The 27,906-nt window shown below is 42.9% G+C and overlaps 1 long non-coding RNA gene across 1 annotated transcript; it reads right to left on the bottom strand.

Moving 5' to 3' along the window:
• Positions 1-13,745: 13,745 nt before the first annotated feature.
• On the bottom strand, positions 13,746-17,866 carry LOC149746862 (uncharacterized). The gene is made up of 2 exons (XR_016388698.1): positions 14,511-17,866; positions 13,746-14,377 (listed from the first exon to the last, which is right to left on the bottom strand). It is a non-coding gene; the product is annotated as an uncharacterized LOC149746862 (long non-coding RNA).
• Between the last annotated feature and the right edge of the window lie 10,040 nt (positions 17,867-27,906).

Genomic DNA, 27,906 nt, shown 5'->3' with positions numbered 1-27,906 from the left:
TAAATGAGCTTGGCCCCTGCCAATTTAGATATGATTTAGGTGGAAATTTTTTATCACTTCTATTTTTCATGTATCCTGTCTCCATTAAGTGATGGTACATGACCATCATTTAAATCTAATCCACACATTTAGTTGGGGTTAGAATATGCTTAGGGCATTACCCTGAAGTTCGATTTCTGTTTATTTTATGTTTCTATGTCTCTGATAACGTTTGGAACCATTCCCAAAGACCTTTGGGTAATTGGCATGTTTTAAAAACTACCTAAATCAACAAATGAATCTGGGTCTTGAGCAGAATATCTCCTATAGGAGAGGGGGTAAAAAAAAGCATGAATCAAATTGAGCTTCCTGGTTTTCCTTTGATGCACAGCCCTCCATCACTCAACTCAGGTCTACTGACCTAGAAGCACCAGGCAGTGCTTTACAAACGTCACCCAAAGTGTGTCATCATCCATGACAAAAATCCCTGATCACACTCATAACTCCCCTACTCTCACAGATGCCTTTGTCTGGAATTCCAGAAGAAACTACCAAGTTTCAGAACTTATCCTGTCATCCTTTAGATGTGTGATGAGAAAAAATGCTTGCTTTGATCTGAAGAAACAAAATCTGCGTTTACTTGGAAGGTGTATTTTATAAACTCACGTAGCAGTGGTATGGGATGGACCTGGGGCTAGAAATACTTTCTGAGCCCCTGCTCCATAGGAGATATTGAGCTAGACAGCTGGGAAATATAAATATTAATTTGCCTCTCTCTCCTCAAGGGGCCATGAGACATGTAGTTAAATAATTATAACACAAGGCTAAATACAATGCATGCCCTAAAAAAGTACAGAATGTTATAGGATTAAGAGGAAGGAGAGAGGACGGACTGGGGAATAATCGGGAAACAGTATTTTAGCTTTGAAAGTGGCTTTTGACGACCAAGACGAGGGTCCAGGCAAGCCAGACAGAGGGGACAGCATGGGGTGTGTAAGGAAGCACATGCCAGTCCCATCAGTAGGATGCAGGGGAGTGCAGGGGCTGAGCCTGGAAAGGTAGGCTGGGGTCAGGTGGTGCAGGACCTGGAACGGCTTTACTCTGGCATTCAAGGTGCCCTGTGGCAGAGAGTAGGTCATCCTCCACATCCCCACTCTCACCCAGGCCCTCTGGCTTCGTTATCTGCATCCACATCGGGCTCTTTATCCAGATGGCACCCCTCTTGCCCCGTCTATATGTGCAGAGAGCTGCCGTACAGTGGCATTTACTTTTTGACAAGTAGCTCCTGGGGACCAAAAGTTATCTTCAAAACCTCAAGAGAGACAGAGAAGGAAAAGTTACTTTCCAGGAAGCCTAACCTTTAAACAATGACAGAGACACATCACAGTCCTGCCCTCCAGGTGACCCTGAAGCAAAGTCATTGTCTGTAAAGGCCAAAGCAAGCGTGGAGGGATAAGAGGAGTCACTTGAACATAAGTGACCTATTGGACCCCGGCTGTGGCCAAAGTGTGACCCCCAGGTGACCATGCTCCTCGGGTGAATTAGGACAGCACACTGGAGAACGTTACCCCTTAGGTCAGCCTTCAGAAATCATCTCCCACATATTCCACAACCGTGTTCTCCCTCTGAAAACTGCCCCAGAAGTACCTGTGGTAGCTCAGTCGGTGGGCTGCCCTCACTCTTGTGTATGCCTCCCCTTTCCCCTTTCTCCCACTTAACAAAAGAAAGACATACACCTCCAACCGTCCCACATCTTACCACACACACAGTCCCCATATGTGAAAACGTGCACCAAACAACAGTGCAAAAGGAAACTGCAGATCTAAGAGAAAAGTCCCATGACAGCAAAGCAAAAGGAGCTTTCTCAAAGAAAATCCTAACGGGGCAGTGCCACAGTCACCAGTACTGCCCTAATATAAGACAAGAGTGCCATGGTTGCCACCAAAAAACAGTTTCTTGAATGGAAAGCAATCAAGTAGACTTTTTTCTCCTGTCAGAAAGCAATTCTAATTTGACCACTGGCTTGACAGTGAGGGCTGGCTTTGCCCACGATGAGATACGGAGAGGGAGAGCATTATTCATCCACTAGGGGGGGCTCAAGCTGCAATTACTTAGAAAACGTGGGAAAGTTCATCCTTTACAACTATGAAGTTGAGGATACAAATCTAGATGTCATCCTTGAAATGTACAGGGGGCACATAATTGCTCACAACTATTTTAGGGGGGTTATGAGCAGAGTCTGAAGATCCCTGGACCTTCAATGTCTCTGCAAACTGACCAGTGTTGGGGAGTTTGTATGAACTGCTGAGCTGAGATTCTAGTTTTGCCCTGCAGAGGGCAGCGTTGGTAAAATGTTACAGGGCTGGAAAATTTTTTTTTTCTAGTGGTTCTTTCTAGGCTAACTTTCCTTATTTGCCTTCAGATAATTTTAATTCAAATAAGAATGAGCTTTAGCATTTGTGGGCTTGAGAAGAGAGCAGCTGTTTGATCAGAACAGAAAGGCCTCTGTGTCAAGCAAATCTTTTCAGAGCTGAAACAGTATTTTTTTGTTTGTTTGTTTACCAGTTTCTTGATTTCCAGAGTCTAACAGTGCCCAATACTAAGTAGGTGCTCAAAAAAGTGTTGGATGCTTGGACAGTCATGCTACTTCCAGCTCCAGGGAAGCTTTTAGTTAAACACACAGGACAATTGTGTGTCTACAAGACTCACCCACATGCCTGAAAGCCCACTTCACTCAGATTGCTTGAGCCTAACAGCGCCCAGAAAGGGCAGACACCATCTATAATTAAAGAGGACTTTGGCACTGGCTGACACGAAATGACCTAAATCTAACTATAGTTGTTTACAGTTCTCAGTGACTCCAGGGAATTATTTTCTGGTGCCATTTCACTAAGAAAATCATGTGATTTCCTGATAGCGAGTTAATTATTGCCAGGTCTTGAATAAATGGTCGAAAATTTACATTTCAAGCACACATAAAGCATGTAGGCAAATAATCCATGGCTCGCATTGGACACTGCTGTGTCAGGAATTGAAAGCTTCTTCAAAGATGAGACAGGGAAGGAAGATGAGGTTGAAAGAACAAGCATGAAGTAATGAGTTTTGACTCTGAGACTCTCAATTCCTCTTTCCAAGAATGTGTCTACTCCCCATGGTGTCCCCCTCACACCCCCAGCTAAGTGGCTACACACTTCTCTTTCTAGATGTAAAAACTGCCTTCAGGGAAGTTTTAACTTGTGAGTGTTGGTTGCCTCCACTAGGGTATTTGATACTTGTTTAATTAGAACTGAAATAGAAACTTTTGCTCCTGGTGGAAGAAATTCCAGCATCAGGGACTGGTGTGGGAGGTGGCTTTTTCCAGAGCGTGGGCCTTGTTGCTGAGACGTCTGGACAGGTGTAAAAGGAGCACCACAGACTCCACTCAGCCCTTCTGTCTGCTTGCCTGCACCATGGCACCACCAAGACAGAACATCAATGTCAAGGGATTTGCTGCTCTCAAGGGACTGAAAGCTATGAATATAACCTACAACAACAAAAACCACAAGATTGCTTTCTACTACCAGTCCTCTTGTGTTTTCTAAAATTGTCAGCATCTCAAAGTGCTTACATGTGTGACTGTGTCTGATATGTGTATATATATGTGTGTGTGTATATACACATTCATAAATATTGTACCAAATATAGTGTATTAGGTATACACATATTTAAGCACACAGTTAACTGCAAAAATATAAGGCTTACTATATCAGGAACTGTATATCTTGCCAGGAAGGAATCTGTCATCACCACCACCAAAGGCAAAGAGTTATTGATTAAATGCCCATATTCACATGACATTTCTCTGCGCATACAAAACATCCAGCAGCTCTCCCTGAGTTTACAGTCTTAAATACCAGCCTGGGCCCTTCCATAGAGGGAAAGGCAGGCAGGGAAAGGCAGACTGAGAAATGAACGGCGAGGACCAAGCAGCTGACCAAATTAATACATACACACTCTGTGGTTTGTGGAGACGCGTGTCCACGCTGCATTACATCATGGCCTTGGTTGTGCCCTATTTTTTCACTTAATATAGGCTAGTTATGATCCTGACCCACTGGTAAGCTGGCTTATTCAGGCACTGGCTTATTCCAGACCGAACCACTGGCCTCCTATTTCCAGATGGTAACACCAAATACAACGGACTGAATATTTACGCCCTCCAAAAATTCCTGTGTTGAAATTCTAACCCTCAATGTCATGATATTAGGAAGTGGGGCCTTTGGGAGATGGTGTTTTTCTTGCACGGTCATGAGAGGGAGTCCTCATGAAGGAGATTACTGCACATATAAAAGAGAATCCAGAGAGTTCCCTCACCCCTTCTACTGTGTGAGGACACAGCAAAAAGATTGCTGTCTATGAACTAGGAAGCAGGCCCTCACCAGACGCCAAATCTGCCAGTACCTTGACCTTGGACTTCCCAGCCTCCAAAACTGTGAAATATACATCCCTGTTGTTTAAGCCATGCAGTCTAAGGTATTTTTGTCATAGCAGCTCAATCAGACTAAGACCCAAGGTAAAGGCAGTGTTTATCATACATAGGCTTCAGAGTCCCAGAAACCAGTACTGTCATCCAGGTACTGTCGAAAGTGACCAGGAAACTGGTGAACTGGAAGTTTACTGGAAAGTTCCTTCCAGTTTACTGTTAACTGGAAGACTCAGCCCTAGCCCACCTTAAAATGGAGCTGTAGCCAGGGTGTTCCCTAAGTCAAGAGGGTGAGAGGAAGGAGGGGAGGGAAGACGCTATCATCCGTGTTCGCTGAGAGTCTTTCTGGCCTCCCTTTACCCTCAGTAAGAGAATTGCAGAGGATTAGCCCCAGAGATGCCAGAGACACAGCATCGAAGGCTCTCAGGAGGGAACGTACAAGGTTAAAAGCCACATCCTAAGCGTCAGCAGGAGCCAGCCCAGGCTGGGATAACACATGCCCCTAGGAAAGCGCATCAGCTGCCCCCGGAGCCCAGAACTTCACTCTTCCAGGCGCTTCCTCCGTGATTCAGATCCCAGGAGGTTTGGTGACCCTTGGGTAGGATAATGGTTTTGAAGCTTGTGAAAAATTAGTTGAAGAGGGAAAATGTCAGCCCCATACACCCCTTCCTCCGAAGAATTAAAGGCCTTGGCAAGGGCTCTAAAGAATGCAAGTAGCAAAGAGATGACCAGCCACAGAGCTTTAGCTTAGTGTTTTGATTCTTACTTTTTTTCAGATATTCATCGTTTCTTTTACAGTCTCAAAGGAGTCTGAAATTCATCCGAATTCTTAAAGTAAATCCAATTTAATTGTATCAGATTTAGAAAAATTAACATATGTTTTACAATATGTTCAGAAGAAGATTGTGAACGATCTATCTTGCTCAAAATAACAATAGTAAAGTGACTGAATTAATTAAAGACCATGAACCACCTATTTATACCTATCATGTATAATATATACCTATAGCTATATCTCTATTGGTATCTATATCTATCTAGCCTGAAGAGAACGGATGCTAACAAGCAGAGCTCCCACTTACTCCTGCTAGGCATTTTGCAGCATCAGTTCCCTTAAACCTCCCAGACAATCACGTGAGGAAACCAAGGCTTAGAGAAGTTCTGGGTTTGCCAAGGTCCAGCAGCTGATAAAGTCATGTGGGATAAAATCTAGATCTGGTGAGCCAGCCAGAAGCCAGTGTTCTTAACCAACTGTTCCACCAACTCCCTGGATGCACTCAACAAATGTTTGTTGAGTGAAAAAAAAGAAGATTCCATGAAAATCTTCAAAAAGAAGAGAAGGATATTGTATCCTACTGGTATCAGCCTTTGTAAATAAGTATCACTGGTAAATACAATATCCATGGTTATAGTTAATATATTGTTTCCATCTGTGTCTTAAAGGGAGGAAGGGAAGGGAGAAGAAAAGAGGAGAGGAGAGGACAGGAGTTAAAGCAGCTTTGAGATCTTTGACACATGTCCACTTTCTGTCCCACTGGGCAAATGGAGAACATGCCTTCTGGGAAAAATGTCAAGTCATTCCCTATTTCTCCCAAGAACAACTGGTTACTTCCTTCAGAGGGAGGTGTATGATCCCTGCCAGTGCGGTTAAGCACCTGGCTGCAGGAAGGATTAGACATTTGGAGATGTAATCTACCTCATCCTGAAGACCTGGGCAGGGCAACTGCATGAAGCAGTTCATTGCTCCATAAACCCCAAGGATTTGAATGCTGGCCAGAATGATGCTGAGAAGCTTTCCTCTTTCCTGATGGCGTGGCTGAGAGCCCTCACTCCAGGGACTGGCTTCCTGACCAGATGTTTCTCATCCGCACCTGTGGACCTTAGGAAACCTAGGGTGATCTCAGTAGGCGCAGCCTTGATTTCCTTCCCATCACCGCCCTTGAGATGTGGAAACTGAATGAAAACCCACACTGGGGCCATCCACTCAAACAAGCAGGTCAGGGAGGGGAACTTCCTCACTTTATGGTCAGCAAGACAGGTGTTGGGTCACCTCCTGGCACATCTGATCAAAGGACAAGATTATCCCGGCAAGTGGGTCAGGCTGTTTCTTGCAGGATGGTGTGGCTGGGCTTATATTTCATGGCTCGTCCAGAAGCAGATGGTTTTGATTCTCTAGGGATACCCGCCAGAGCCTGTGCTAGAGTGAGGAAGCCACCCCACTGGGGTCTTGGGACACTGGATTAAGCCAGACCATCAGACATCTGCCTTTGTGCCCTGCATTTTCTTAGTCTCTCCTAAAAGTACCATTTCTGAACCGGCTTTTCATAGACTGCCACTTTTTGCATCAAGGAACATTATGTCAGCTATAGGAACATTTCTGTGAGAGCCACTGTACCGGTGCTATTGAGGATGTGGCCTAATCCAGCTGACAGCATTGATCCCCTTTTTCAGGTGTCTTAGGAGAAATGTCTCTCGGTTTGAACAACCAGGAAAATGTGTATTTCTCCTGAGTGTTAGTGTGTCTTCTCTTCCGGGCATTATGAATCTTGCATCTCAGAGAATCTGCCTCTTTATTTTGGATGCTGGGAAATTCAAAGCCAAAAATGTTGCCCACTTCCAACAACTCGTACAGTCCCACAGGACATGTATTTTCCATATGTGCTTTGCACTTGTTTTCATCCTATTTTCCTACCCTTGCTTTCTTTTTGCCCTAATTGCTTCCTCTCTAAGTTGTTGTTTATCACATTGGATGTATTCTAAAGGTTACCTGTATTAGTCAGAGTAGGCCTACTGCAGTCACAAATGACTCCAAAATCTCAATGCAATAAGAGAGGTTGACCTCTCACTTGCCTTAAGTCTAATGCAGACATTGGTGATTCCCCTTACATGGGGGATGGAGGAACCCAAGTCCTTTTCAACATGTGGCTCCAATGGGTAGAAAGATAGGAAGCACATCAGATAATCGACTCCTTCAACCTGCAAATGACACACACCATTTCCTCTCACATTCCACTGGCCAGAACTAGTCACCCAGATGCAAAACTTCTGGGAAATATATTTCCCAGTTGGGTAGTCTCTTCCCCAAAACAACTCTATATGGGAAGGAACATGAATCCTTTGTGGTCAGCTACACTTTCTCTGCCACACTCCCTAAATTCCTTCTTGGAACAGGAAAATTAAACTAGCTCAGTAGACTTTAGATGAAAAGGAAATATCTTTTCTCCTTGCCAAAGGACAGAACTATCAATGGAGAAAGAACCAAGATTGGTGAAGATCTATGGCTGGATCCTATGCTGGGTACTGTAGGTGGCACAAAAGTATAAGTTATATAGTTCTTACTTTCAAGTTGACTCTAGTGTTTCATGTACACCTCCCACACTTCTGCTTCCATGGTTAGGTAGAGATGTAGCAGCCCTCAAAATCATTCTGTGGTAGAGGCGTCATTCTATCAGATCTCTTTCCTGCCCTTATCAAATGCTGTAAAGGGAAGGGCCAGATGCAGCAAGGAGCTAGCTGTTTCTGTGAAATAAAAGAAAGCCCTTCTGTAGCTACCTTTAGGGTGGCCAGTGGAAAGTAAGGAGGCAGGGACTCTTCATTTCTGATCTTGGGTTAAGGGTTTAATTTCCTCTTGCCTGGATTCCTAACCATTAAATCAGAGACAATGATGTTTGCCTACCTTGCCCTCAGAATTAATTAGTGGCTGTGCTGCACTTTTCGTCTACAGATGAAAAGCTTTAGTGTGGGCACAGTGGATCATCCTCATACCGTCATCACCATCATCACCATCATTACCTTGTATCCTTAAGATAAAGTGATGGAATTCCCACACAAAGCTTCCAAGAGACTTGACCTTTCTAACCTTTCTACCTCTTCCTCTACACTTTCTAAAAGAACTAATCCACTTTCCATTTCTTTGTGACCTTGCTGTCAAGGACTGAGAAAGTGAGGGTTAGTCACAATTTCTTAGAGATCCGTGTTTCATACACCTGAAGTTGATGATGACATTCTTCCAGCAATCAAGCCTAGACATTTCAACCATACCCTGAATCCAGATGTAAGAGATATATCAGAAGAAGAGGGAAGGGAAAACGTTTAAAGAAACTTTTTAAAACATCTTGGAACTCTTCAAAAAATTATTTCATTTTTTTCTCCCAGAATGTCTCACTATATAAATTGACCTTTTCTGTTTACGTGATGATATTAGAAGGAGGAGTGTTATTTCCTTTGAACTTAGTGCTCTGGGCTGGATCCCAAGTCCTTTGGGAGCTTTTCCGCCTCCAAACTCAATAAAAGATCAAATTCTGGTGTAAAAACTGGGGTCTTCCTGGGGAGATTGAGAGGGCTTTGGACAACATCTTGCTTTTGAAAGTGGGAGCTAAGACCAGAGGTAGTGTGGGTTATGAGGTGATAGGAGCAGAGCCAAGCAAATAGGGTCAGGTTATCAGAAAAGAACCTGAAGTTTCCCTGGTACCTAGATTTAGTGTTCCCCATCCAGTACTGAGTTGGTACAATCCAATGGTGACCTTATAAACAGTCCTAATTCCTGGGACTAGTTTAATTGGAGTCTTGATACCTCTGGGAAGCCATTAAAATGGAGTAGTTTGCTAAAGTTGTGTAAACCTTTTCACTTATCATTGATGCAGGTACCTCTTCGTTCTAAATTAGCACTGAAACGTGAAAGCTTGTCAGGATTGGAAGAGCTGGAATGATTCAGCTGCCTCTGTGATTCCAGCCCCAGCTTGTCTTGTCTCAAAGTGAACAATGACCAGTTACACAAGGGGACTGAAGTGATTCTGAGCTTTTGGTGACTCATACGCTTAGTCAGGCAGTAACGATAATAGCAAACATGTTTACACCTCTTCCCGTTGTGCTAGGCATCGTTCTACTCCTTCTGCATGAAATAAGTCATTTAATCTACAAACGACCCTGGGAAGCAATTTCTATTATTACCCCTACTTTAGAGATGAGGAAACTGAGTCAAGAAAGGTTTAAATGTCTTATCCAAGCTTTCATGGCCAGGCAGAGGCAGAGCCAGGATTTGAACCCAGGCTGTCTATACTTGGAACCGCTAAACTACGGTGACTCTCAAGAGTGCCCTTTTCTGTGTGCCTCTGTGTCATTTCAGTATTTCTCTGTGTCAGGAAGTCAGTCCCTATTCTTGGACTGAATTTAAATAATCTATTTTCTCCACAAGTTGGAATTTTCATACCTATGGAAGACCTGCAAATATGATCAACCACAAAGTAGGAAATAGGGTGGAGCCCAGTAGGATGGACACCACATAGTGACCATGAGGTACAGAGAGAAACACATGCTGATGCTGGGGGTTAAAGGAGGGTGCTGAAGGCATGGGTCCAGTCCTTCCATGGCCAAGACAGGGTTTGGGTTTTTTTTTTTTAAACTATTCTAAGCCAAGATGGAGATATCTGTTGCTGATGAGAAAATCTCTCAGAAGTAGAATAAACAAAGAGATCTTTTCAACAGATCATGCTGGAACAACTGTATATCTACATGCAAAAGAAAAAAAATTAATCTAGGCATAGATTTTATACTTTTCACAAAAATTAACCCCAAATGAGTCATAGACCTCAATGTAAATGCAGAACTATAAAACTTCTAGAAGATAACATAGGAGAAAATCTAGGTGACCTTGGGTTTGGCATAAATTTTTAAATAGAACACCAAAGGAGAAATCCAAATTGATGTCAGACTTCATTAAAATCAAATCTTCTGCTACACAAAAGACACTGTTAAGAGAATGAGGAGACAAGTCACAGACTGGGAGAAAATATTTGCAAAACACATATCTGATAAAAAGGGCTTGTATTCAAAGAACTCAAACCCAGCAATAAGAAAACAAACCACTTAATTTTTTTTCTTAAATTTATTTTTTTGGCCACATCACATAGCACATGGGGTCTTAGTTCCCTGGCCAGGGATCAAACCCGTGCTCCCCTGCAGTGGAAGCATGGAGTCATAACCACTGGACCACCAGGGGAGTCCCAAACCACCTAATTTTGAATAGGCAAAAGATCTGAACAGACACCTCACCAAAGAAGATATACAGATGGCAAGTAAGCAAATGAAAAGATGCTCCATATCATATGTCAGTAGGGAATTGAAAATTAAAACAACTACGAGATACCACCACACACTTATTAGGAATGGCTAAAAATCCAAAAAAACTAACACCACCAAATTCCGGAAAGGATGCAGAACAACAGAAACCCTCATTCGTTGCTGGTAGGAATGCAAAGTAGTACAGCCACTTTTGGAGACAGTTTGGCAGTATCTTAAAAAGCTAAACACAGTCGTATGTCAGCTATATCTCATTAAAGCTAGAAACACACACACACACACACACACACACACACACACACAGTCTTGCCATACAATTCAGCGATCATGATACTAGGTGTTTACCCAGATGAGTCAGAAACTTGTGTCTACACAAAAACCTATATGTGAATATTTATAGCAGCTTTATTCATAATTGCCAAAACTTTGAAGCAACCAAGATGTCCTTGGACAGATGAATAGATGAATAAACTGTAATACATCCAGATAATGGAATATTATTCAGCATTAAAAAGAAATGAGCTATCAAGCCATAAACAGTTATATAAGGCAGAGCCTTAAATGCATATTGTTAAGTGAAAGAAGCCAATCTAAAAAGGCTACATACTGTATGATTCCAACTATATGACATTCTAGAAAAAGGCAAAACTATATATATATATATATAAAAAAAAACAGTGGTTGCCAAGGGCTTGTTGGAGGGAGAGAGGGCTATAAATGCAGCACAGGTGATTTGGACAGTGAAACTATCCTGTACGATACTGTAATGGAGGGTCACAGGCCTGCACTACACAGAGTGAGGCCTAATGAAAACTGTGGACTCTAGTTAACAAAAATGTATCAATATTTGTTCATCAATTATAACAAATGTCTCACACTGCTGAGAAATATTAATAACAGAGGAAAGTGAAGCAGGAAAGGGACAGGAAAAAGGGGCATATGGGAACCCTTTATACAATCTGCTCAACTTTTCTATAATTAAAATTACTTTAAAAAGTACAGTCTTAATTAGAAAAATAAAGGATAAGAGGGGAAATATGAAAGATAAGAAAGTTAGAGGATTAATTCAGAGACTCCAATATCTGACCCACCATTGTAAGGATACAAGTTTCACATGGGGAGGGATTTTATCTCTTGTTCACTCTTATGTCCCAAGAGCCTAGAACTGTTCTTGGTATAAAGCAGAGCTCTACAAAATATAAAACAATACTAGGTGCTCCAGAAAGAAAAAGCAAAGAGAATGGCAAGGACACATTTATTAAGAAGCTAATACATTTCTCAGAACTGAAGTATGCTCAGAAACAGAAAACTGAAAGACAAAAGGCCCAACAAGGCATGCTACTGCACAGCTTCAGAACACCCACAATAAGGAAAAGATCCTGAAAGTTTACAGAAAGGACTAAGAAAGAATGACACTGGATTTCTCTACAACACCAAAAGGTAGAAGGGAATGGGAGAAACGTCTTCAAAGTTTTGAGGGAACTCTTCACCAACCTAGAATTCTCTGCCTTGCTACACTATCAATTAAATATGAAAGTAAAATAAAGCCTTTTTCAGGCCAGCAAGTGTTTCAAAATTTCCCTCTACCGACTCCTTCTCAGAAAGTTCCAGAAGGATGTGCTCTACCAAAGTAAGGAATTAGACCACAAAAGAGGAAGACACAGATTCTAGGAAACAGGGGCTCCAACACAGAGTGTGAGCAAAGGGTATTCCCAGGGTGCTGGTGAAGAGAAGTTAGAATCATAGCCGGGTAGCAAACCCCGTGAGCAACCAGTCCCAAACTAGATGTATCTCCAACTCAACCTCCACCCAAATACCCATGGAAACCCACAATGCCACTGCCAGATGGGAAAGAATGATGGAAGGGAAATCAGAGAAGGAACAGGATCTTCACTGATTGTGGTTAAAATATCTCTTGCAAATTTTATGTTTTAAAAAACCATATGAGCGTGAGAACCTATTTCTAGGGCCTTAGAAGGGCCAGTGCAAAGGAAGTGCCCTGCAGTTTAAGCTCCACTCCCTCTGACTGGTAATTAGGCAGGAAACTGGCCAGCACTCCAATCCTTCTGCCCTGATGTAAAGTGTTACAACTTCTGCCCTGAGGATGGGGGTGGGGGAGGAATGGGCTTGGGGAAGGTGAAGAGGTAGGGCTGGCACCTGGCTCACCTGAGCTGACCTTGGCTATATGGCTTAAGGGATATGAGCAGAGGGCAAAGGAAGGAGCATTCCCATCAGTATCACCCTGGAAGCACTTTCCCTGCCAGCTGGCAGGGGAGGGGGCAGGGTGGGGGGAATTGAAGGGAGACAGGAAAGAAAGGAAAACCAGTCTACGTCTCCTGGTCCCCAGCAATTACTAGTAGGCACCAAAGAAGGTCTCTTCTGGCATTGAATCTTTGTTTCACATCACCAGGATAAATCAATTAATTGATTTATTACCAATTTTTCTAAAAACAACCATCTGTCCAGTATTTGCCTGAATTTATTCATTCTGTGGATTGTGACCACAACAGGTTGCCACAAATTGTCCTTTGGATCTGTCTCTCCCATCATCAATTGTATGTGCAAAAGAAATAAAAAGGATATTATTGGTAGGCCAAGGAAAATATAATGAGGAAAATGATTCAAGGCAGAAAGTAACATAATACATTCCATGGTCAAACAGAAATTATTCTTGAAAGTCTCTTTATTTCTGGCTCTTAGACGAGCAAATATTTTTAGGGACTTACTTTGTGCCATTTGTATTATCTCCTTTAATCCTCACAATAATCCTGAGAGGAGGTGTGATTATTTGTATTTTGCAGATAAGGACACAAGCCCATAGTGAAGTAAACCAAAAAGGTTGGGGGCCCTGGACAAGACAACACACTAACAAGGGTTGTCTGACTCCCAAACTGTGTTTTCTCACCACCCCACACTGATAACTGAAAACTGCCTATAACATCAAGTTTCCAGGCTGGCCAGAGTCCTCCCCACTAAAGGTCTTGGTGTCCAGACCTGTCATGCTCTGAGCATCCGGACCTGAAGAAGGCAAAGAACCCAGCCGGATACCTCCCTTGTACTTTACAGGGCTGCTCGGTGCTTGCTGGCTGATCCCGACAACTAATGGATATATTTTATTCTTTTCCAGAAGATTTACCACTATCCTCAGAAGCAAACCCTAGAGCTAAGAAAGTCTGTAGAAACATTATTTTAGAAACACTTAAAAAAAATAAATTTATTTATTAAATAAAATTAATTTGTTTATTATTTATTATTTTTGGCTGCGTTGGGTCTTTGTTGCTGTGCACGGGCTTTCTCTAGTTGCAGCGAGCGGGGGCTACTCTTCATTGCGGTGCGCGGGCTTCTCATTGCGGTGGCTTCTCTTGTTGCGGAGCACGGGTTCTAGGCGCGTGGGCTCCAGTAGTTGTGGCTTGCGGGCTCTAGAGCGCAGGCTCAGTAATTGTGGCACACGGGCTTAGTTGCTCCGCGGTATGTGGGATCCTTCCAGACCAGGGCTCAAACCCGTGTCCCCTGCATCGGCAGGCAGATTCTTAACCACTGCGCCACCAGGGAAGTCCCTAGAAACACTTTAAAGGTCCATTTTCAAACTGTAGATTAGGGAGCTTTAAAGGTTAATAGTGCTGAGGTAGATGAGTGGGGAAAAAAATCCTTTCATTTTTGAGCCATTGTAAGTACACAGAGGCATATTTTCACTCTATACCCCTAGGAAACAGCAAAACGCTGGCTTCCTTCTCTGATTTCTTGTATCTGAAACAAAAGCTGCTATTTCTTGCTTGCGTGCCTGGCTGTCATTTCAAAATGAAAGCGGAACGTTCCCAGCCTTCAGGAAGCTCCGTGAGCCACAGAGAGCTGGCAATTCTGCAATCGCAGTGAAGAAGGGTAAGGGAAACTCCCAGCAGTTCCCACACACACGTCACATACTTCTTTTAAAATGAAGCACAAAATGAAGACTCAGAGAAACACAACTGCAGTTACAGACTGAACTACCTACCTGTCCTCGTTTGTAGTCCACTGTGTACGTGGTGTTGTGGCTGAGGAGAGGAAGAGGCCAGGGGCAAGAGCTCCTTGATTTCATCAAAGCTTTAGAGACGTTTCTCGAAGGATAAACTGTCTTATTTTTCTCGAAAGAAATTATTTTTACATAAAACATATGTCAGGGAATGGAGACCTTTGCTTTTTCCCACACAATCACACGTAGCTATTTTAGTCTCTGCGGCAGGAAAACGTCCTCGACCTGCATGTGTTGTCCCATAAAAGAGTAAAGGCCATCGTGATGCCAGACCCATGCCAGCAAATTTTGAATGACTTCAAATGACAACAATAATCATCACGTCTGAGTGACATCTTTCTCAAAGGTACCCAGTGAGTGATAGCCTTGTCTTTAACTCTGACCTTTCCCTCTAAGACCCTAAATCTCCTTGGCCACAGAGCTATGAGGCATCTGTTCCTGTGTCTCCCTCCCTAGGGCCCCCTCATCCCACTAGATGCCCAAAGCAGTCTGATGGCTCTGGGTTGCTCAGAACCCCCAAAGCAGGGCACAGGACTGGTACAGCTTTGCTACTCTATGGCTAGCAGGATTGGCCTCACCTGGGGGCTGGTCAGAAATGCAGCATCCTGGATCTCAGCCCTGACCTGCTGAATTGAGCCTGCATCCTAGCAGGACTGCTGGGGACTTGAGGGCACATGTGTGTTTGTGAAGCATTGGTCTACCCTATCCCCATGGAGGAACAGTGAGTCTTGTCAGCAACTTGCGTGTGAGGCAGATTACGACACATCTCCGGGCCTCAGTTCTCTCATTTGTGAAATGAAGAAGTAAAACCATCTTCAAGTGGCTCCAGAGTCAGGCCATACACTCACCTCTGTGTCAAATGAGTCAACCCCTCCAAGCCTTAGTCTACTCATTTGCAAAATAGCAATATTAAGTACCCATCTGATGGGGCAGTTGTAAAGGGGGAGTGAGAAAACCTGTATCTGTTTCCTATTGCTGCTGCAACTTTACCCCAAAGTTAGTGGCTTAAAAAACAACACAATTTTTATCTTACAGTTCGGAGGTCAGAAGTCTGAAACGGGCTTCACTGGGCTGAAATCAAGGTGTCAGCAGGGCCGGGAAGCTCTGGAGGAGAAACTGTTTCCCTGTGTTTCCAGTTTCTAGGGGCTGCCCACATTCCTTGGACTATGGCCCCCTCCACCTTCAAAATCAGCAATGGCCAGTAGAGCTCTCACATCGTATCACTTCAACCTTTGCTTCTGCCGTTCCCTCTCCTTCTCTGACACTGACGCCTGCTTCCTGCTTTCACTTACAAGGACTCCTGGGATTACACCGACCCACCAAATAATCCAGGATGACCAACGCATCTCACAGTCGGCTGATTAGTAACCTTCATTCCACTTGCAGCCTTAATTCCTCCATTGCTGTCTCATGTAACATAGTCACAGACTCCAGGGACTGGGACACAGATGTTTTTGGGGGGCCATTATTTGGCCACTACACAGCATTAAGGGGTTATTACTGTGCCTGGCAAGTAGCCAACACCCAATAAATGTTAGGTGTTTTTATCTGTGATTCTGCCCCACTAGTGTAGGAGCCGAGTAGTGGACTGGTTGTGTTTTCATGATGAAATGACCAAGATATTTTCCATACAAGTGTCCTCTGATTCTGGCTTGTCTTACCCTCTCCAATTTTGGCTCCTGTGGCTGGACACACACCCCTAACTAGGGGGCTCCCGCACCCCTGACAAACCAGCCACATTCCACGTCTAAAGCTTGAAAAACTTTCATATATACACTATGCGTGGACGATAAGTTACAGCCTCATGATGTAGTTACAGAATCCCCTGAACCCACTTATCTGAATTCTCTCCTGTAGACCACCTATCCTCTATCACATTCATTCATTGAGGCAATACTGAGTACCTCTCAGGTGCTGGGTGCCAGAGATGAAACAAGGTTGAGTGGGCTTATCTCCACCTCTCAGTAGAACCCTATGTCCCTGCACAGATGCCTTGGAAGGTGCCAACAGGCTTCAGAGGGAAGCTGGGAGGCCCTGGGTTCTCCAAGCCTGGCTTCAACAAAGCAGAGACTTTTGCATGGCCTTCAGTGCAAAGACCTTAGATCAATTCTTTGTATTACACTTGGTTGCCTCTTCGCCATATAACTTCTGAGTGCAAATCGCTGAACTCTTTAACAAAGTATTGTGGAGAATAAATCATAATGGGTTTTTAAAAAAAGCAGCTTCAATTTTTTTCTGTTTCACATAGTCCAGTACCTAGCACACAGTAGACACTTGTAAATAAGTAAATCTCTAGGTGTCTGAAAACCACTAGTCTAGGATATGGAGCCCTTTTCCAGCTGATTCTCCAGGGTTTGCCCCTGGGGTTGCTGACACCCTGGGCCCTCTGGTCCTGAGTCTCAAAATGCCTTCTCACCTCCCCTCAGTTGTGCAGCCGCCCCTGTGTGCCGTGAGCAGCTATCCCGCCTCTGTCCTTATCAATCTTGACTTCCTTTGTTTTCTTTCCACTTCTAGGCAACCCCCCCATCTTTTGCTCCACTTCCGGTATTTCTGGAGCACGTTCGGCCCCTCTTACCATCTTTCTGTCTCCTGTTAATTACATCCTGGTTCATCATCACAGTTGCAGTCTCAAAACCCCTGTGATAATTCTTGCCTTCTTCAGAAAGTGATTCAACTCTGCCCTCCTTCCTGGGGGAGAGGAGAAATCACCCCGTTCCCCTTGCCAGCCCTGCCCTCTCTCCCCTCTTACCATAGAGCAATAACAATATCTAACCCTCACACAGCTCTCCTCGACCCTGAGTCATTTGAAATGACTTAAATTAAGCTGTCTCATCATTTCCTTCCAACCACTTCTAATAACACCTTATATTCATAGTTCTTTAGAGTTCACAAAGCTCTTTGACATTATCACATTTAATTTGAGCCTCGAGCGCCCTTATGAGGTAAGCAAGGTGGTGAATTTTATTCTCATTTTGCAGAGAAGGAAACAGGCTCAGAGCGAACGAGCGCTGCGCTCAAAGCCACTGCTGCCTTAAGTGGTAAAACCGGCTCCAAGTAGAGATTTTCCAAAGCGCAGCACTCTGCACCGTGTATTCGGCCTCACCTCTAAAGATTAAGAAGGTTCAGGGACTGTTTCTTTTCTTTCTTTTTTTTTTTTTTTTTTTTGGTACGCGGGCCTCTCACTGTTGTGGCCTCTCCCATTGCGGAGCACAGGCTCCGGACGCTCAGGTTCAGCGGCCATGGCTCACCGGCCCAGCCGCTCCGCATGTGGGAGCTTCCCGGACCGGGGCACGAACCCGTGTCCCCTGCATCGGCAGGCAGACTCTCAACCACTGCGCCACCAGGGAAGCCCGACTGTTTCATTTTTGCTTCAGGAATGGATTTGGCAAAAGAACAAGACAGTGCAGTTAATCCTGGCTGCAGCTGCTGCGTGCCCTCCTTGCCTTAGCTGCATGTTGAATTTGGAACCTCAAACAAAACGCAGTAGGAGGACAAAGAAATCTTCCGTTTGCGTGTTTGCATTCTATATTGTTTCCTCCTTTGATTTCATTGAAAGGAAAGAAGCAGGAAACCTGCACTTCTGTCATTGTTACCATCACTTTAATTATACCATGCCACTTGAAAATTAAGCCAGCTTTGTTACGAAAAACACATTTCTTTTGAGGAAATAGGGCAGCCTTTTGCAGCCAATGAAGATACAAAGTTCTGCAACATTCTCCACAGCACACCCTTGAGGTGCAACAGAAAAGAAGGATAGTTAAGACATTGTATCTTAATTATCTGGTAACAGAAGTAAACTCTCCTAGTCTTAGGACTCCAAATATTAAGAAATACAAATGTAGACTGTAAGAGATCACGGGACAGTCAGCCCGTGTCCTTTCTGTTCTCTCTCCTGCGCTCTCCTTGGAGAAAGCTATACAATTTGGGCTGTCCTCAGAACCTTAGAGACATGTGAAGTACTTAGGATCTTCAAAAGCTTTTTTTTTTTTTTTTTTGATATTGATACTAAAAGAAATAACAGATTGCACTTTCAGAGCCAGGCAAAAGGGATGGAAACTATTGTATTCTGCTTGGGAAAAGTGGTTCCCCTAAAAGCTAATCAGTTTTCACATCAGCTTTCCCTTTACTGAGTCAGGCTGGGAGCAGAATAAGAAATAAATGGTTCCAAACTTGAATGCCAAACAAGAAACACTCCTGAATAGGGGGAACTGATTTGAGTTAATGAATGTAGAATACCTTTCCATTAAAGGAAGAACCCTGTGGTTTGGATGAGGAACAGAGGATTCAGTGTGATTCTGCCATGGCTTAAATAAATATATACTCTAACTCTCTCTACTGAAGGGCCCTAGAAACGATGATACCTCAGTAGCAATAAACACACTGTGTGCCCAGATACTGGTTTCTAAATGCCATTATACTGGACTCCTTGAGAAAAGGAAGAGTTTCAGGGCTAGGATGGTGGGGGGATGGAATACAAGATGAGCCTGTGCTATGCCAGAAAGCAGAAAAGCAAAGACTTACAGGCATGTGTAAAAAAGATCATGCAAAGACATATGAGTCTTAAATGCATATTGCTCAGTGAAAGCAGTTGGTCTGAAAAGGTTACATTCCATTTACATGACATTCTGGGAAAGACAAAACTATAGAATGCTAAACAGAACAATTTGGGGTGGGAGAGGGAATTGAATAGGGAAACTTTTCTGGAAAGTAAAGAATTCTGTGATAATACAAAAAAACCACTTTGAGGGTTATCTGTTTCCCAACTTCAGATTTTACTGTATAGGATTTTCTAAGAGGAAAGAACACACCCCATACTTATATATGTATGTGTTATAGAATATATATGAAGAACTGAAAACTGCAAGTCTTGGTATATGGCGTTTGTAAATGCGTGCAGATAATCACCTTGATGGAAAGAGTATAATAAAGTTCCACTACATATTGCAATTTGTTTAATAGAATATTTGATTCAGACATCACCTTAGGTTTCATACTGCATTGTAAATAGACTGAAGTTTAATAACAAGTGCAACTGAATTAAACACATAAAATTTCTGTCTCCATCATGTCCTACCCCATTGCAGCAAAAGACTTAAAGTCTCATAACACCTAAGGGACCTACGTGTCACGGACCCTGGGGCACGAAAGGCCAGAATATCATTGATGAGGCTATCACTCTGCTACCACCTATTCAGAAGTCTGGAACCCACCTGTAGTGTCTCTGAGAAGGGGGACATTTTGATTTAATGTGACAAACTCAGATGGGCCCCATCAAATCTTAAGAGCCCATCTTTCATGGTCCCAGTTGTAAGAATGTCTATAAAATATGAAGAGATGAAATATCACCTGAAGTCTACAGAAACTAAAGTCTGAGGCCTCACGCTATCCCTAGGCTAAATCTCACGGTCCTCTGAAGAAGAGCTTCCCCACCCACGAGCGTGCCTCATCTGGGGCACACGCACACACACCCATACTCACACTCACACTCACACTCACACACGCTCACATACGTTTCCCCCTTTCTTCCCTTAATACTCAACTCCAAGGCAAACTCTGCATTGCACCATTTATTTTCATTTTCTTTTGCCTACATAAGTGGCATGGGGCCAAGCTTACTGATAACTGCAAACTTATGCAGAGTCAGTATTTGTAAAACCTCTCAAAGTGCCTCTTATCACTATCAAAATAGACTAGGTCAGCAGCCTGAAAAGGAAGTAAAACACCGACAAAGAAAGATGATCTCCTTAAACCAGCATAAACATCCTTCTTTATTTGCCATGGCCTCTTATTATCATCACTTTTCTTTGCTGAAATAGCATGATTTTTTGTGTGTGTGTGTGAGTTGTTATCACCAATTACCCCAGAGAATGGATAGCATTTATTTATCATTCTTTATTTCTACTTAAAAAACTTGAGGATCTTAAGAGTCCTTCTGCTTTTTTTTTATCACAACCTCAGTTTCAATCTCTTTCCAAGATGCTGATTGGCACCTTTGTATCATGTCTTCCCTTGGACAATTTTACCAGCAAACTGTCTAAAACACTAACAGAACCTATTATTTTTGTTTTCCTGGTGAGTCACACAGCTTATTAAAAGCATCTCAAGGCCAGTGCAAGTGTGAATGACTGGATGGTTGATGAAACAGGAAGTTGTTTCAATTAAGTGAAGGGTCACATGGCCTTATGTTAAGATTCCTTTGGCCACTGTCCCTTATAGTTCAAACACATATTTAAATGTGATAATTCCCCTTAAACAATTCAAGCAATTTGGGTTTGGATACAAAGCAAACAGAAGAATGGAACTGATAATTGGAAACCTTGTATAACGCAGGGAGCTCAGCTCTGTGCTCTGTGGTGACTTAGATGGATGGGATGGGGCCGGGGAGGGGGGGAGGGGAGAGGGGGAGGGAGGGCCAAGACGGAGGGGATATATGTGTACATATAGCTGATTCACTTCATTGTACGGCAGAAACTAACACAACATTGTAAAGCAACTATACCCCAATTTAAAAAAAGAAATGAGGGAAAGTTCACTCTCTCTCAGTGCTCTACAGAATCAGGGAGTGTCAGAACAGGGAGGGACTTTGGGGAGGTTATCAAGGAGAAGCCTTTTATTTTATAGATGAGGAAGCTGGGAGCCAGGGAAGTCTGGTGACTCATGTAAGGCCAGCAGTTAGCTGCTGGACAAAACAGATTTGGCCCAGTGTTTTTCCATTAAATGATGGATTTGTATTATTTTTGGCTATTTTGACAATAAAGAGATATATCTGTTAATTAAATTGCAACCTTATTATAGTCGTAGTGCTGGGTATCATATACATCTCCTAGAAACATATGGGCAAAGGGCATATGGCTCTAGGCCTTAAACACTGATTTTTGGGAACATTTAGGTGCATTTAAATTCAGAGAGGGATTCAGAAGAAGAAAACCAAGTTCAACATTTTCTGATTTCATTGAAGAACAGATTGCACTAGAAACCATCTTGTCCAACAGAGGAGGCAGTCAAGTATTTCTGGGAACCAAATGTTTTCTGCCATTTACTCTTGGTTTTAGCAATCTTGAGATACCACTGAAAAGGGGGTCGATGGGAAGAATTCAAGGCAAGGAGATCATTATGGTTAAGCGGACAACCATTCTGGAGATCCTAATATCTAAGTCACTGGAGAGGGCAGGAATCGTGGTCAGGAGCCCTCGTTCTGCATCCTCTGCTTCCCAGTTTCAACCCACACCCACTGTGCCTATTAATCTTACCCACCTTCTCCCACATTATACTACTACCATCAGGTTCCTCCCCTTCACCAAGTAAGGAACCATTTAAACATCATTTTGGGGAACTCCCTGGCGGTCCAGTGGTTAGGACTCAGCACTTTCACTGCCGGGGGCCCGGGTTCATCCCTGGTCGGAGAAATAGGATCCCGCAGGCCACGTGGTGTGGCAAAAAAAATAATTTTAGTGTTCTCCCATACTTTGTCCAAGTTTGGGCATACAGAAAGCCCTTAATTTGTATTTTAAGTTTGGTATCAACTATTTAGTTGATGTGGAGAAACTGTACCAAATTCGGGTCTGCAATTTGGAGCCATGAGGTTGACCACACAGCAGAACAGAAACCCACACCTGGAATCTCCCAGGTCGTCTAAATGTGAAGCCACACTCTTTGTGTGTAACTATTTCTGTGGCTCAGACCCAGTTCTCACTGCCTCTTATTGAATCTCTCGTGTATGTTTTTCTCTTTCTCTCAGGTTAGTGGTGCTTCCCGCAAATAAGGCACTAAAATATCTCAAGTCAGTATATCACTTTTTCTTTACAGGTCACATTCCGCAAACAAGACACACTGGTCAACATAAACTCTACTTGTGTTAGATTTGGTTTCTGATTTATCAGCATCAGCATCAGGATAATTATGGATTTGCTTTCAACAGCAGAGTTTGTATATCCAGTAGGTCTGTAAATCCATTTCAATGAACATTCACTAAGCACCTTCACTGAACGCACTGTTCTGACAGGCACTGTAGAAAATATGGTCTCTTCAGGCGATAGAATCTAATTTATTTAACCTGTTGTGTTATTAGATGTCGTTCCTGTAATTTGCTCATTTATCTTGTGTTTCTCAGTTTTTGAAAACATCAGAGCAGCAAGTGGTACAGTAGCTGCTTAGTTAATTTTTTATGCACATTATTCTTCTGCTTAAGAGTTTGTAAATTTACCAGTTCATATGCTAATCTGCTACGGATCTGTGTTATTTAATAAAAAATAAATCTGAAAATAGTAATATTAATATTTATCAATGTTTAATTGGCTAAAGTCAACCTTATTATGATCTTATATATTTTTTACATTAAATATCACTGTAAACAATGAAACCATAAAAAGTTCCTGAGCATTTTGAGTCAGATTTTTCAAATCTGAAAGGAATGAATAAGCCTGGGGAATCAGCACTAATCTTTTAAAAATCAGGGTGCTTGAAGAAGAGCCAAAATTATAATGAGCTTGAAGCAAATTATCAAATTAATCCTGGTTGATGCAATGACTGTCTTAACTCATGAAGCCACCTGTCTCCATTTGAAGATGTCAACATCAAAAGTGAAACAGCATTTACTGAGTGCCCGCAGTGCTTCAGACAGTGAAGAGGAAAGCAAAATGAAAGGGCCTCACTTCAGTGAGCTATCATTACAGGGGAAGTAATGGGGAGGGTATTTTAAGAGAGAAATAAATAGAAATAACAAGATAATATTGAACAAGAAGAAATTTTAGCATGAGCTCAGGAAAATAATTCCTATATCAAACTTCTCAGTATAATTGCTGGAGCCATTATGCTGCATAATATTGTTGGAGCCATTAGTATTAATCATAGTAATCATCATTTATTATAAGTGCAGCATAGAGAACAATTCTGCAGTAGTAGGGAGATGGAACAGATAGACTTGAAGAGCTACGTCTCTTCAATTCCACGATGCTGTGCCTACTATGAATTCTAAGAACAGAAGGTCTTAAGCACTTCATTATCAAAGAAAAGTGCCGCCTGATCACATCCAAGCAAGTGTCTTCTTTGAAATTCTACTCCTTTAATTAAAGAAGATAATTCTTAATATAACTGACTCAGTTGAAAAAAACACTAGATCCAAGAATGTTGTTTATTGTTTGTTATTGGGAGCATGTGTATCCATCTCCCTATTTTTTTCCTCTTTAAGAAGTAATCTGCAAAATAAGTTTATCTTGTTATTGTGTATAATTATTTGTTTATCTTGTAACTGTGTGCAAAATAAATCAGGTAAAGGATAAAGAATGGAACTATAGTAGAAAAATTAAAGAAATTTAGATTATTTAGTAAATTGATTTAGTAGACTACTTTTAATTGAATTTTTTACTGAGGTAATTGTAGATTCACATACAGTTATAACAAATAATACAGAAAGTACCTTCTACTCAGTTTCCCTCAACACTTTGCAAAACTCTACTATAATATCACAACCAGGATACTGACATTGATACATTCCACTGAGCTTATTCATATTTCCCCAGCTTAACATGTACACATTTGTATGTACTCAGTCCTATACAATTTTATCACATATGTAGGTTCATGCATCTATCACCACAGTCAACATATAGAACAGTCCATCACCACAAGGATCCCTCCTGTTGCTCTTTTATAACAACATCCAGCTCTCCTCTCCCCCCATTCTTAACTCCTGGCAACCACTAATCTGTGTTCCATTTCTAAAATTTTGTCATTTCAAACATATTGCATAAAAGAATCATACAGGGGCTTCCGGGAAGATGGCGGAAGAGTAAGACGCGGAGATCACCTTCCTCCCCACAGATACACCAGAAATACATCTACACATGGAGCAACTCCTACAGAACACCTACTGAACGCTGGCAGAAGACCTCAGACCTCCCAAAAGGCAAGAAACGCCCCCCACGTACCTGGGTAGGGCAAAAGAATAAACAGAGACAAAAGGATAGGGACGGGACCGGCACCAGTGGGAGGGAGCTGTGAAGGAGGAAAAGTTTCCACACACTAGCAAGCCCCTTCGCGGGCGGAGACTGCGGGTGGCGGAGGGGGAAAGCTTCGGAGCCGCAGAGGAGAGCACAGCCACAGGGGTGCGGAGGGCAAAGCGGCGAGATTCCCGCACAGAGGATCAGGGCCGACAGGCACTCACCAGCCCGAGAGCCTTGTCTGCTCACCCGCCTGGGTAGGCGGGGCTGGGAGCTGAGGCACGGCTTCTGTCGGAGCGCAGGGAGAGGACTGGCGGCGTGAACACAGCCTGCAGAGGGTTAGTGCGCCACGGCTAGCCGGGAGGGAGTCCGCGGAAAAGTCTGCACCTGCCGAAGAGGCAAGAGACTTTTTCTTACCTCTTTGTTTCCTGGTGCGCGAGGAGAGGGGATTAAGAGCGCTGCTTAAAGGAGCTCCGGAGACGGGCGCGAGCCGCGGCTAAAAGCGCAGACCCCAGAGACGGACATGAGACGCTAAGGCTGCTGTTGCCGCCACCAAGATGCCTGTGTGCGAGCACAGGTCACTATCCACACCCCGCTTCCGGGGAGCCTGTGCAGCCCGCCACTGCCAAGGTCCCGGGATCCAGGATCAAATCCTCCGGTAGAACGCACGGCGCGCCTCAGGCTGGTGCAACGTCACGACGGCCTCTGCCGACGCAGGCCCGCCCCGCACTCCGTGCCCCTCCCTCCCCCGCGGCCTGAGTGAGCCAGAGCCCCGAATCAGCGGCTCCTTTAACCCCGTCCTGTCTGAGCGAAGAACAGACGCCCTCCGTCGACCTACACGCAGAGGCGGGGCCAAATCCAAAGCTGAGCCCCTGGGAGCTGTGAGAACAAAGAAGAGAAAGGGAAATCTCTCCCAGCAGCCTCAGAAGCAGCGGATTAAAGCTCCACAATCAACTTGATGTACCCTGCATCTGTGGAATACCTGAATAGACAACGGATCATCCCAAATTGAGGTGGACTTTGAGAGCAAGATTTATTATTTTTTCCCCTTTTCCTCTTTTTGTGAGTGTGTATGTGTATGCTTCTGTGTGAGATATTGTCTGTATAGCTTTGCTTCCACCATTTGTCCTAGGGTTCTATCCGTCCATTTTTTTAAAAAAATTTTTTCCTTAATAATTATTTTTTATTTTAATGATTTTACTTTATCTTCTTTTCTTTCTTTCTTTCTTTCTTTCCTTCCTTCCTTCCCTCCTTTAGACAACGAATCATCCCAAACTGAGGAGGTGGACTTTGAGAGCAAGATTTATGATTTTTTCCCCTTTTCCTCTTTTTGTGAGTGTGTATGTGTATGCTTCTGTGTGAGATTTTGTCTGTATAGCTTTGCTTCCACCATTTGTCCTAGGGTTCTATCCGTCCATTTTATTTTTATTTTTTTAATTTTTTTCTCTTAATAATTACTTTTCTACTTTAATAAGTTTATTATATTTTATCTTATTTTATTTTACTTTATCTCCTTTCTTTTTTTCCTTCCTTCCCTCCTTCCTTCCTTCCTCCCTCCCTCCTCTCTTTCTTTCTTTCTCTCTTTCTACTTCTACTAATTCTTTCTTTCAACTTTTTCTCCCTTTTATTCTGAGCCGTGTGGATGAAAGGCTCTTGGTGCAGCAGCCAGGAGTCAGTGCTGTGCCTCTGAGGAGGGAGAGCCAACTTCAGCACACTGGTCCACAAGAGACCTCCCAGCTCCACATGATATCAAACGGTGAAAATCTCCCAGAGATCTCCATCTCAACACAATTACCCAGCTTCACTCAACGACCAGCAAGCTACAGTGCTGGACATTCTATGCCAAACAACTAGCAAGACAGGAACACAACCCCACCCATTAGCAGAGAGGCTGCCTAAAATCATAATAAGTCCACAGACACCCCAAAACACACCACCAGACGTGGACCTGCCCACCAGAAAGACAAGATCCAGCCTCATCCACCAGAACACAGGCACTAGTCCCCTCCACCAGGAAGCCTACACAACCCACTGAACCAACCACTGGGGACAGACGCCAAAAACAACAGGAACTTCAAACCTGCAGCCTGCAAAAAGGAGACCCCAAACACAGTGAGATAAGCAAAATGGGAAGAAAAACACAACGCAGATGAAGGAGCAAGATAAAAACCCACCAGACCTAACAATTGAAGAGGAAATAGGCAGTCTACCTGAAAAAGAATTCAGAATAATGATAGTAAAGATGACCCAAAATCTTGGAAAGAGAATAGACAAAATGCAAGAAACATTTAACAAGAACCTAGAAGAACTAAAGATGAAACAAACAACGATGAACAACACAATAAATGAAATGAAAAATACTCTAGATGGGATCAATAGCAGAATAACTGAGGCAGAAGAACGGATAAGTGACCTGGAAGATAAAATAGTGGAAATAACTACTGCAGAGCAGAATAAAGAAAAAAGAATGAAAAGAACTGAGGACAGTCTCAGAGACCTCTGGGACAACATTAAACACACCAACATTCGAATTATAGGGGTTCCAGAAGAAGAAGAGAAAAAGAAAGGGACTGAGAAAATATTTGAAGAGATTATAGTTGAAAACTTCCCTAATATGGGAAAGGAAATAGTTAAGTAAGTCCAGGAAGCACAGAGAGTCCCACACAGGATAAATCCAAGGAGAAATACGCCAAGACACATATTAATCAAACTGTCAAAAATTAAAAACAAAGAAAACATATTAAAAGCAGCAAGGGAAAAACAACAAATAACACACAAGGGAATCCCCATAAGGTTAACAGCTGTTCTTTCAGCAGAAAGTCTGCAAGCCAGAAGGGACGGGCAGGACATATTTAAAGTGATGAAGGTGAAAAACCTGCAACCAAGATTACTCTACCCAGCAAGGATCTCATTCAGATTTGATGGAGAAATTAAAACCTTTACAGACAAGCAAAAGCTGAGAGAGTTCAGCACCACCAAACCAGCTTTACAACAAATGCTAAAGGAACTTCTCTAGGCAAGAAACACAAGAGAAGGAAAAGACCTACAATAACGAACCCAAAACAATTAAGAAAATGGGAATAGGAACATACATATCGATAATTACCTTAAATGTAAATGGACTAAATGCTCCCACCAAAAGACACAGATTGGCTGAATGGATACAAAAACAAGACCCATATATTTGCTGTCTACAAGAGACCCACTTCAGACCTAGAGACACATACAGACTGAAAGTGAGGGGATGGAAAAAGATATTTCATGCAAATGGAAACCAAAAGAAAGCTGGAGTAGCAATTCTCATATCAGACAAAATAGACTTTAAAATCAAGACTATTAGAAGAGACAAAGAAGGACACTACATAATGATCAGGGGATCGATCCAAGAAGAAGATATAACAATTGTAAATATTTATGCACCCAACATAGGAACACCTCAA

This window comes from Delphinapterus leucas, chromosome 18 (genome assembly GCF_059928025.1).
Source record: "Delphinapterus leucas isolate spDelLeu-1000000601 "Yukka" chromosome 18, BTC_Dleu_Yukka2, whole genome shotgun sequence".
NCBI classification, from domain to species: Eukaryota; Metazoa; Chordata; class Mammalia; order Artiodactyla; family Monodontidae; genus Delphinapterus; species Delphinapterus leucas.
The sequence above is the reverse complement of the archived record's forward strand: the minus strand, read 5'-3'. Positions and strand labels throughout refer to the sequence as shown.